At 36.0% G+C, this 12,391-nt stretch overlaps 1 long non-coding RNA gene across 1 annotated transcript in view; it reads left to right on the plus strand.

Annotated features, from left to right (window-relative positions):
- The window catches only part of LOC126949279 (uncharacterized), a 46,448-nt gene extending 36,102 nt beyond the window's left edge, over positions 1-10,346 (plus strand). Inside the window, exon 5 of the long non-coding RNA XR_007723649.1 lies at positions 9,056-10,346. This is a non-coding gene — a long non-coding RNA (uncharacterized LOC126949279). The remainder of the gene's footprint in view (positions 1-9,055) is intronic.
- Positions 10,347-12,391: the final 2,045 nt, after the last annotated feature.

Here is a 12,391-nt window from a genome sequence, read left to right on the forward strand (position 1 = left end):
TTGAGAATTGTTATAAGCAAACATATAAATATTAGAAACTAAATGTCTCTTGTTTTTGTCTGAACACTTTCAGACTACACTTAAAGAAAAACAAGTATGGCCAACTGGGCGCGGTGGCTCACGCCTGTAATCCCAGCCCTTTGGGAGGCAGAGGCAGGCAGATCACCTGGGTTCAGGAGTTCAAGACCATCCTGGCTAACACGGTGAAACCCCGTCTCTACTAAAAATACAAAAAATTAGCCAGGCGTGGTGGCAGGTGCCTGTAGTCCCAGCTACTCGGGAGGCTGAGGCAGGAGAATGGCGTGAACCCAGGAGGTGGAGCTTGCAGTGAGCGGAGATTGTGCCACTGCATCCAGCCTGGGCGACAGAGTGAGACTCTGTCTCAAAAAAAAAAGAAAAGAAAAGAAAAACAAGAATGGCCACGGCCCCATTTAAGCTTTCTTTGCCATAATCCCTCACTCCTCCATTTTCTATGCCATATTTTAGGCCAATATCATTTTTATCTTAGATTATTTGTAGTAAAAATGACAGAAAACATCTATTGGGTGTCAGTGGTTCTTGCAACAACACGGTCATGTAGATGACTATCAATATCCCCATTTTACAGTTGAGGAAACAGGCCAGAGAACTTAAGTATTGCCCAAGGTCACACAGCTAAGGGGCAGAAATCTTGGGCCCCAGGGTCTGTACTCATAAGCTCTACACATGACTGCCCCTCCAAGTGGTATTTCAGGCAACCTTTGTCCTTGGTGCCTTGTTGGGAAAGGCAAGCTACCAGGCAGTTTGAAAGAGCAGGTAGTGCGGTTTGTATCAGATAATCTTCCTCTGCATATAAGGAGCTCAACCAAAAAGGTCTACCTCTAAAACAACACTGATCAACTCATATGCTGAAAATGTGCAATTAGAAAAGTAGGCCACTTAACCAAAAGGAACTACCATGAATGATCTTAGGGAACTGTAGGTTTGCAGCACTGCTGTGCCAGAGCCATGTGCAAAATGCAGTTAGGGAAGGGCAGAAACAAGGTAAGCAGAGAAACTCACTCTGAACCAAACCCTCTCTTGGCATCAAAATTTTTGCTTGACTTTCTGAAGAATTTTAGCAATTTACATTTTCTGCAACTGTTTGAGAATGCCTCCTTCCCCTACCTTCATAAATGCCAGGTTGTCCATTTTTGCTGCTGTTGTTTATGCCAATGGTTTAGACAAAAATGGCATTTTTTTTAACGTCCACATTTGAGATTAATGGTGAATTGAGTATCTTTTTATATATCATTATCTCTTCTTGACTACTTATATTTCTTGTTTTGTTAAATATCTGTTTACGTATTTTGCCAACATTTCTATTGGTTTGCTCTTTCAGGTCCCCTCCATTATATACAAGAGTTCCTGGTTTATTAACATTGTAACTCTTTATCTATTATATGTTTTGGAATATTTTCCTATTTGTTTATACTGGATCCATAATTGACTTATTTGACTCTTGTTTTGTGTCTTCTTATATCACTACCTGGATGCTCTTTCCAAAATCCAAATATAATCATGAGTCTTCTTTATTTTATAAATGTTCAATAACTCTACTACATCTACCAATTAAATTGGAAATGTCATACATTGGCATACCAATCTTTTTTTTTTTTTTTTTCTTGAGACAGAGTCTCGCTCTATCCCCCAGGCTGGAGTGCAGTGGCGTGATCTTGGCTCACTGCAAGCTCCACCTCCTGAGTTCATGCCATTCTCCTGCCTCAGCCTCCCAAGTAGCTGGGACTACAGGCGCCTGCCACTATGCCCGGCTAATTTTTTGTATTTTTAGTAGAGACGGGGTTTCACCATGTTGGTCAGGATGGTCTCAAACTCTTGACCTCTTGATCTGCCTGCCTTGACCTCCCAAAGTGCTGGGATTACAGGCATGAGCCACCACTCCTGGCCTACCAATCTCGTTATTGCTTGATTGTCACCAATCTTGACCACTTCATTATTTGTATAACTCTAATAATAGGTATTTTAAAAAGCACATTATTGAAACATTATTGACATCTAAAAAGCTGTACATATTTAATGTGTAAAACTTGGAGTTTGGAGATAAGTATATACCTGCAAAACCACCACCACAATTAATGCCACAAGCCTGTCCATCACCTCCAAAAGTTTCCTCCTGCTCTCATTATTTATTACTATGATTGATACTTTTGACAAGAACATTTAACATAGGATCTACCCTTTTATCAAATTGGCAAGTGAACGATACAGTATTGTCAATTATAGGTACAATGCTGTAGTCTCTAGGACTTACAAACCTTGTATAACCAAAACTTTGTACACTTAGACTAATTAATACATTCCCATTCCTTTCCCTTCAGCCCCTGGCAGTCACCATTTTACTCTCTGCTTCTATGAATTTAACTATTTTAGATTCATTATGTAAGGGAGATATTGTAATATTTATCTTTCTATGTCTGGCTTATTTCATCTAGCATAATGTCCCTCAGGTTCATTCATGTTGTCACAAATTGTAGGATTTCCTTAATTTTTTTAGGCTGAATAATATTCCATTGCATGCATATACCATGTTTTCTTTATTCAATTGCCCATCAATATACATTTAGGTTGCTTCCATGTCTTGGATATTGTGAATAATATTGGAGATGCAGACATCACTTTGAGATCCTCATTTTAATTCCTTTGGATATATACTCAGTAGTGGAATTACTGGATCATATGGTAGTTCTACTTTACATTTTTTTAGGAATTTCCATATGTTTTTCATAGTAGCCACACCAATTTACATTCCCACCAACAGTGTACAAGGGTTCCCTTTTCTCTTCATCCTCACCAATCTTTATCTTTGTGTGTGTGTCTGTGTGTGTGTGTGTGTGTGTGTGTGTGTGTGTTAAACAGTTTTTCTAACAGATGTGAGGTGATATCTCATGGTAGTTTTAATTTGCATTTCCCTGATGATTAATGATGTTGAGCACCTTCTCATATACCTGTTGGCTATTTGTATGTCTTTGGAAAAATGTCTAGTCAATTCTTTTGCAAATATTTTTCTTTCATTTTATAGCTTACCTTTTCATTTAGTTGATTTTTTTAACTGTGTAGAAGACTTCTAGTTTGAAGTAATTCCACTTGTGTATCTTGTATTTATTGATTGTGTTTTGTTTTCATATCCAAAAATTCATTGCCAGATCAATGTCGAAAAGTTTCCCTCTACATTTTCTTTTACTAATTTCACAGTTTCAAGTCTTACATTTAACATTTTGAGTTAATTTTTCTATATGGGTTGAAGTAAGGGTCCAATTTTATTCTTTTGGATGTGAATATCCCATTTTTCCAACATCATTTATTGAAGAAAATGTTCTCTCCCCGTTGTGTGTTCTTGGCACCTTTGTGGAATATCAGTTGACCGTAACTATGTGGATTTATTTCTGAGCCCTCTCTATATTTCTTCCATTGGTCTATATGTCTGATTTTACGCCAGCGCCATGCTGTTTTTGATTAGTATACCTTTGTAGTAGCTTTAAGATTGCTTTGACAAGCCAGGCGCAGTGGCTCATGCCTGTAATCTCAGCACTTTGGGAAGTCGAGGCAGACAGAACACAAGGTCAGGAGTTTGAGACCAGCCTAGCCAATATGGTGAAACCCCATTTCTACTAAAAATGCAAAAATTAGTTGGGCATGGTGGCACACACCTGTAGTCCCAGCTACTTGGGTGGCTGAGGCAGAAGAATTGCTTTAACCCGAGAGGCAGAGGTTGCAGTGAGCCAAGATCATGCCACTGCACTCCAGCCTGGGCAACAGAGCAAGACTCCATCTCAAAAAAAAAAAAAAAAAAAAAAATTACTTTGTCTATTGGAGGTCTTTGGTGGTTCCACATGAATTGAATTTTAGGATATCTTTTCTAATTCCGTAAAACATTCTATTGGAGTTTCATAGGGATTTCATTGAATATGTAGGTATCTTTTGGGTACTATGGATATTTTAACAATATTAATTTTTTCAATTCATGAACATGGGATATATTTCATTTATTTTGCATCTTCAATTTATTTCATCAATCTTTTATGGTTTTCTGTATACAGTTATTTTATCTCTTTGGTTAAAATTATTTCTTATTATTTTATTTTTGATGCCTTTTTAAATGGGATTGTTTTCTTGATTTTTTAGATACATTTTTGTTACTGTATGGAAACACTACTGATATTTATATGTTGATTTTGTGTCCTGCAACTTTGCTGAATTCATTGTTTAGTTCTAACAGGTTTTCTTGTGAGTCTCTAGGATTTTTTATATAAAAACATGTTATCCATAGATGTAGTTTTATTTCCTCATTTTTATTTGGATGCCTTTTATTTCTTCTTCTTGTCTAATTGTTCTGGTTAGGACTTACAGTACTATTTTGAGTAGAATTGGCAAGAGGGGTCATCCTTGCCTTGTTCTAGATCTTAGAAAAAAGCTTCCAGTTTTCTACCACTGAGTATGATGTTGTCTGTGGGCCTTCCATATATGGCCTTTATTGTGTTGAGGAAAATTCCTTTTATACTTAATTTTTTTGAGTTTTTTTCTTTTTTTTATCCTGAAAGGATGTTAAATTTTTTCAAATGCTTGTTCTGCATGTGTTCAGATGATCATGTGATTTTTTATCCAGCAGTCTGTTAATGTGTTTTATCACTTTGATTGATTTACATATGTTGAATCATTCTTGCATCTGAGTGACAAATCCCATTTGGTCCTGAATTTGATTTGCTAATATTTTGCAAATTTACTTTGTTTGTATTTTGTTCAGGACTTTTGTTCCCATGTTCATCAGAGATACTGGCCTATAGTTTTCCTTTCTTGTGATGCCTTTGCCTGGCATTGCTATCAGGGTGAGTCTGGCTTCATAAAAGTCATTTAGAAGTGCGCTTTCTCATGTTTTGAGCGTTTAGGAAGGATTGGTATTAATTCTTCATTAAACTTTTGGTAGAATTCACCTGTGAAGCCATCTAGCTGAAGGCTTTTCTTTGTTAGCAGGGTTTTTGGTTACTGGTTTAATCCTTATTTGTTATTAGTCTGCTCAAGCTTTCTATGTGACTCAGTCATGGAGGATTATATGTTTCTAGAAATAGGTCTGTTTCTTCTGGTTGTTGAATTTGTTGGTGTGTAATTGTTGATAATAGTCCTTTATGATCTTTTTTATTTCTGTGGTAATGGTTGCAATATCTCCTCTTCTAGTTCTGATTTTATTTAATTTTCTCTCTTTTTTTCTTAATCGTTTTAACTAAGGGTTTATCAATTTTGTTTGTTTTCAAAAACCAGCTTTTAATTTTATCAATCTTGTCTATTGTTTTTCTAACTTTGATTTCATTTCTTTTTGCTCTAATCTTTATTATTTTCTTCCATTTGCTAATTTTAGGCTTAGCTTGGTCTTCTTTTACTAGTTCCTTTACTTATACTGTTAGGTTGTTCATTTGAGATCTTTTTGTTTTCTTACTGTAGATGTTTATATCTATAAAATTGCTTTTTAGAACTGCTCTTTTTTTGCCTTCTATGTTTTAGCACATTGTTTTTGTTTTTGTTGGTCTTGAGGTATTTTCTTATTTCCCTTTAGATTTCTTCCTTGACTCAATGACTATTCAAGAGTTTATTGTTAAATTTCCATGTATTTGTGAATTTTTCCATTTTACTTTTGTTGTTGATTTTTAGTTTGCTAACGTGGTTTGGGAAAGATACTTGAAATGATTTCAGTCTTCTTAAATTTGTTTTGTCACCTAGCAAGTGACATATCTTCAAGAAGAGAAACTAGTGGTAGGGCAACACTTATCACGTACATGCACCTGATTTCCTGGATGGGGTGCTCAGAGCCTGTTTGTGGGGGTGTTGATGCAACAGGAAAACATAAAGTTTTAAAATTTATAATACACAGGTGTTTCCCAGGAAATGGTACACGGTGGCTAAACCTTGATCTATTTTATATATCTGAAATATTTTAATTCTGCTATCAAATTTGATTGATAAATGTCTGGGTGTAGAATACTATGTTAGACATAATTTCCCCTCACATTGTTTTCTAGATTTCTGAAATATTTTAAAATTTGGATACCTTTTTTTTTAATGGTATTTCTTTGTATGGAGCTTCTTTCTTTCACTCTGGGCATATCACCGTACCTCTTTATTACCAACTTTCTAAGAAAGTATGATGGTATGTCTTGATGTGAGCTCTTTTAATCTATCATGTGCGTTTTTTCAGACCTGGACTCTCATGTTCTTTAATTCTGGAGAACTGATTGAAAGCATGAATAGAAGCTGTCTTGAAATTACTTTCTCTAACTTGAAAAAAATTCCTATTCACATTTTAAATTAAAGTTTAAAAATTACATTCATCAAAAATATTTCTGACTACCCTTCTCATCTCCAAAAGAAAACAGCAAAACACCACCACCAACAACCCAGGGCTATGGTTCTACCATGTGTACATGTCTATTGATCCTTTTTATAGTGACGATTTTTACTGTTTATTGCTCTGCCCAGGCAATGAGAAATTTGGTCAGGACTATATTTTAAAGAGAAATGATTTCAAAAAAGTTCTTCCTGACACACGTATTTACCTTTCTTAAATAAATTCATTGTTTTTGAGAAGAATAAAATGCCTGTTGTAAGATAGTAAGAACTACAAAAAGCAAAACAAAAAAATCCACAGTGTACTCCATTTCTTCGCAAAGGGGGTAAGCAATACTAGTGCTGTGGGCAGCTGAGCTGGACTGTGTGCGGAACAACTGCTGGGTTCCTGCTGCTGGATTTAAAAGGGCAGAGGCTTACCGGATTCTATTTGCATTACTATAAGTGTTCTAGAGACTGAAATCTGATTTCTTGAGGCGAATGTCTCTCTGGTGACCCTAGCAGGAAGCCAGGCTTTTCCATCAGAATGAGTAGGTACCTAAAGGATAAAAATAGTTATTTCCACTCTGAGTGAAGGCAAAATAAGTGAAATTTAAGGAGACTAAAGACAGATCATCTGGAGAGATGAGCAGAAAAATGAGCAAACATACTAATTCCCTGTGTCAGGAAGAATTAGATGTTTAAATAAAGCATACATGTAAATAGCATATTAATTGTGTTAGAACTCTATTTTGTATAATGTGCTTAATATGTAGCTGTATTCTCTTAAGCAACACATGTAATATTAATTTTAAAGAAATCTCCCTATTAGATTTATATATATATACACACATATATGTGTGTGTGTGTGTGTGTGTATATATATATATATATTTGTTTTTTTTTTTTGAGACAGAGTTCAAGCTGGAGTACAATGGCACCATCTTGGCTCACTGCAACCTCCGCTTCCCGGGTTCAAGCGATTCTTCTGCCTCAACCTCCCGAGTAGCCGCCATCACACCTGGCTAATTTTTTGTATTTTTAGTAGAAACTGGGTTTCAGCATATTAGCAGGCTGGTCTCGAACTCCTGACCTCAGGTGATCCACCCGCCTCAGCCTCCCAAAGTGCTGGGATTACAGGTGTGAGCCACTGCGCCTGTCAGATTCATATTGTTTATTTACCAAACATAGAAAGGCAATGTGCCTAATTCCAGATGATGTCTATCTACAAAGTAATCACTAAACTAGTATCCAGACTGGGTCTGACAAAACTAGAGTCAGTATATTTGTTCTCCTATGCTCCCCTGACCCCCAGCTTTACTGAGGTATAATTAACAAATAAATAGTGTATATATTAAAGGTATACAGCATGTTGTTTTCATATACATATGTATTGTAAAATAATTATCATTATCAAGTTAATTAGCATATATTTCACCTCACATAGCATTTTTGTTTTATTTTGGAGAGAACATTTATGGCCTACTCTCTTAGCTAATTTTGAGTATACAATAGCAGACTATTAACTATAGTCACCACGCTGGACATTAGATATCCAGAACTTATTTGTCCAGCATAACTGAAACCTCATTCCCTTTGACCAGCATCTTCCTGTTTCCCCCACCTCCCAGTTCCTGGAAACCGCCATCCTACACTCTGTTTCCATGAGTTCCACTTTTTAAATTACACATACAAATGAGATCATGCAGTACTGTCTTTCTGTGCTTGACTTATTTCACTTTACATAATGTCCTCCAGGTTCATCTATGTTGTCATGAAGGAAAGGATTTTCTTCCTTCTTAAGGCTGAATAATATTCCATTATATTGAAAGAGTTAAGAATATGCTACCCAAAAATATGCTTCTCTGGTTTATTGACTATTATGAATTAAAGAAACTTAAAAAATAGCAGTTGCAAAAAGATTACTCTAACCTTCATTGTTTTTTAAAAGTAGGAGATAAAATTCTCATATGAAGAGTGTTTTCCTCTAACTAAAGGAATAACATTCTTATAATTAAGAAAGGGAAGTTGAAACTGTTTGTGTGAAAAATGCCATTGGATTTGTTTTAATTATTTATTTATTTTTCCTTTCAACTTTTTATTTTAGGTTCAGGGGTACATGTGCAGATTTGTTACATGGGTAAATTGTATGTCATGGGGATTTGGTGTACATATTATTTCATCACCCAGGTAATGAGCAGCATAGTACCCTATAGGTAGTTTTTAGATCCCCTCTCTCCTCACACTCTCTACCTTCAATAGACCACAGTGTTTACTGTTCCCTTTTTAATGTCCATGTCTACTTAATGTTTAGCTCCTACTTATAAGTGAGAACATGTGGTATTTGGTTTTCTGTTCCTGCATTAATTTTCTTAGGATAATGGCCTCCAACTCTATCCTTGTTGCTGCAAAGAATATGATTTCCTTCTATTTTTATGGCTGCATAGTATTCCATGGTTTATATATACTACATTTTCTTTATGCAGTCTCCTGTGATGGGCATCTAGGTTGAGTTTATGTCTTTGCTAGTGCTGTGATGAACATACGTATGCATGTGTCTTTATGGCAGAATGATTTATATCCCTTTGGGTATATACCCAGTAATGGGATTACTGGGCCAATAAATTCAATAGTAACAAGCAACAGGGAAAGAACTGCCTATTCAATACCAGACTAAATCTCTAATTTTTTTTATTGCCATTAGGAAGAGGAAGAAGAAAAGGAAGGAAGGAGAGGAAAAAGGAAGGACGGAAGAAAAGAAAAAAGAATGAGAGAGAGAGAACAAAAGCATCAAGGATAAGTGATGCTAAGAAGACTGGCTAGCCCTATGCAGAAGAATGAAATTGGACCCTTTCCTTTCACCATATACAAAAACTCACTCAAGATGGGTGAAAGACTTAAATGTAAAACCTAAAACTGTGAAAACCCTAGGAAACCTAGGAAATGTCATTTTGGATATAGGCTCTGGCAAAGATTTCATGATAAAGACTCCAAAAGCAATTGCAACATAAAAAAAAATTGACAAGGAGAACATAATTAAACAGCTTCTGCACAGCAAAAGAAACAATCAACAGAGTAAACAGACAACTTGCAGAATGGGAAAATGTGTTTGCAAACTATGCATCTGATAAAGGTCTAATATCCAGCATCTATAAGGAACTTAACTCTGCAAGAAAAAACAAACCCCCACCAAAATTTTCTTAGAATAATCAAAAAATAGACAAAGAACATGAACAGACACCTCTCAAAAGAAGACATATATGCAGCCAACAAGCATATGAAAAAAATACTCAGCATCACTCATCATCTGAGAACTGCAAACCAAAACCACAATGATTTATCATCTCACAGCAGTCAGAATGGCTATTATAAAAAGTCAAAAAATAACAGATACTGGTGAGGTTGTGAAGAAAAGGGAATGCTTATACACTGCCCATGGGAATGTAAATTAGTTCAGTCACTGTGGGAAGCAATTTGGAGATTTCTCAAAGAACTTAGAACTTCCACTAGAATTTTGATAAGGATTGCATTGAATTTGGTGTCTCTTTGGGTACCATGAACCCTTTAACAATAGTAATCCATGAGCATGTGGTATTTTTCCATATATTTGCTTCCATTCAAATTTTTGAACACTTTGAAGTTTACATAAATCTTTCTTTTCGTTCTTCTTTCTTTCTTTTTGTCTCTCTCTTACTTTGTTTGTTCTTGTTTCCTTCCTTCTTTCCTTCCTTCCTTCCTCTTTTTCTTTGTAGTGGCAATATAAACATATTCTAGCTTTAATCTGGTGATTTATATTTAGTGAATTTTTTAAAAATGAGAATAATGATTGAATTATAATTGGAACTAGACCTAAAGCAGAGAGAAACCTTTCCTCTTTTCTTTTCTTGTTTTTTTTTTTTTCTGTTCTCCACTGCTTCTTAATTGATTGGTTTGCTTTTCTAGTCATAAGGAAGCTGTGTATTATAAAATTAAATTGATATTGTCATTTCTAGAGATGGCTACAAGTAGCCAGAAGATGTTTTTAAAATTGAAAGCTAACTGCCAATTGAAAAAAAAAAATCGCAACAAAACAGAATTTTCCTTCCAAGTTTGTCTTGGGGAGAGGATGCATAGGGAGTTGTGTGGGGGCTCTGTATTTCTACAGTGAAACTGGTAATCACTTAAGGGGTTAATGGGGGAGCCACAATGTGTCTGTGTGTTTCCTTGTGTTCCCACAGCCTGCATGACTCCTTATTTTCTTCTTTATTTTATTTATTTATTTATCTTGAGATGGAGTCTCTCTCTGTAGCTCAGGCTGGAGTGTAGTGGCAAGATCTTGGCTCACTGCAACCTCCACCTTCCCGGTTCAAGCGTTTCTCCTGCCTCAGCCTCCCGAGTAGCTGGGACTATGGGCACCCCCCACCACACCTGGCTAATTTTTGTATTTTTAATAGAGACTGGGTTTCACCATATTGGCCAGGCTGGTCTCGATCTCCTGACCTTGTGATCTGCCCACCTCAGCCTCCCAAAGTGTCGGGATTGCAGGCATAAGCCACCGCCTGGCCTTTATTTTCTTATATACACTGAAATTGGTTTTTTGTTTGTTCTTCCCTGCAGGGAATAGAGTGAGAAGTATAGAAAAGATGTTAAACAACAGCTGTTTGAGTAAACCTTCCTTAGCCTAATTGGCTGAATATTAATTGACTGAATATGACTAGTCTCACAACATGCAGAAGATGAGGTGTTAGTAGGCAAGCAGAACTCTGAAGGAATGTGTGAATATTTTGCATCTCTGGTTGGTAAACTTAATGGATCACAAAATACAGTTGATGGTCAACTGCTGTGTTCTGCACATGGCAGCTCCAGGTGTGACTATAGAAGGTTTGCATATTAGAGACCAAGTGTAGCAGAAAAAGCTTAACTCCTCTTGCTATTGCTCCCAGGTTCCTGGGTTGAGATATTGATGAATTAGTTGACAAACCTAATATTCTTAGAGACAAAACCCACAAAATATTCATAGACTTTAATAATGCTGTAGTGACTGTATCATTTCCCTAGCTTTGCCTCTGTTTTCATATCTGAGAAGACAAAGGGTCTAAAATAAAAAACTTGCCTAAGGTCCAAATTTAACCCGCATCTTTTAACACCAAGCATTATATTTTCTCAATGAACCCGAGAAATCGTAACTGTTAAAAATGCAAGACTGTGTTTGCTCTCTTACAGAAGGGTGAAGCTTCCATTATGATATTTCAGTACTCATCCTAAGAGTGAAAAAAAAGTTCTGCTGATGTCTGATGTGCAATCTCCCAAAAATTCTAGTTTCCAAGGGCTCCTGAAATATTTCAGGAGCTATAATTTCTGAACTATTTCAGGGAGGAATACAGAGTAGAGATCAAGAACACAGATTCTAAAGTCAGACTGGCCTAAAAGTAGCAACCAAATTTCTCTCTCAATGCTCTTATTTGTAAAATGGAGAAAATAATATGTCTCCCTAGTTAATGAACACTATTGGGTACACACCTTACAGCTGAAAGGAAGTATTAGTAGTTTAGAAGTATGAGCTTTAGAGCCTTACTACTGGGATGAAATCCAGGCTCCTCTACTTGTTAGCTGTATAGTCTTGGGAAAGTCACTCAACCTCTCAGTGGCTCAGTTTTTTCATATGTAAAGTGAGAATATTAGTATCTACATAAACTGTTGGATGTAAAAAGGGAGAACTTAATACATACAAAACTCTTATAATAGTCCCCTGTACATAGGTACTCAAGGAATAGTAGCTGTTACTGTTACCATTTATACTTAGAATTGCTGTATAATTTATCATCCACATTGAAACACTTTTGGGATTTGAAAGGGAACACTATTAAGAATTATACAGGAACACGCTATTTAAGAAATAACTTACATAACCCTTAGGAACTCTTACTTCAGGCTTTAAAAGGCAAGAAGCAAATAATTTTAGGAGATTGATAACAATGTCACCTAAATTTGAGATACTAAAAAGAGATTAGTGTTCTCAACTATGTGAAATGTATTTCTCCTACCGTATCAAATATAATCC

Source organism: Macaca thibetana, chromosome 2 (genome assembly GCF_024542745.1).
Source record: "Macaca thibetana thibetana isolate TM-01 chromosome 2, ASM2454274v1, whole genome shotgun sequence".
Taxonomy (NCBI): Eukaryota; Metazoa; Chordata; class Mammalia; order Primates; family Cercopithecidae; genus Macaca; species Macaca thibetana.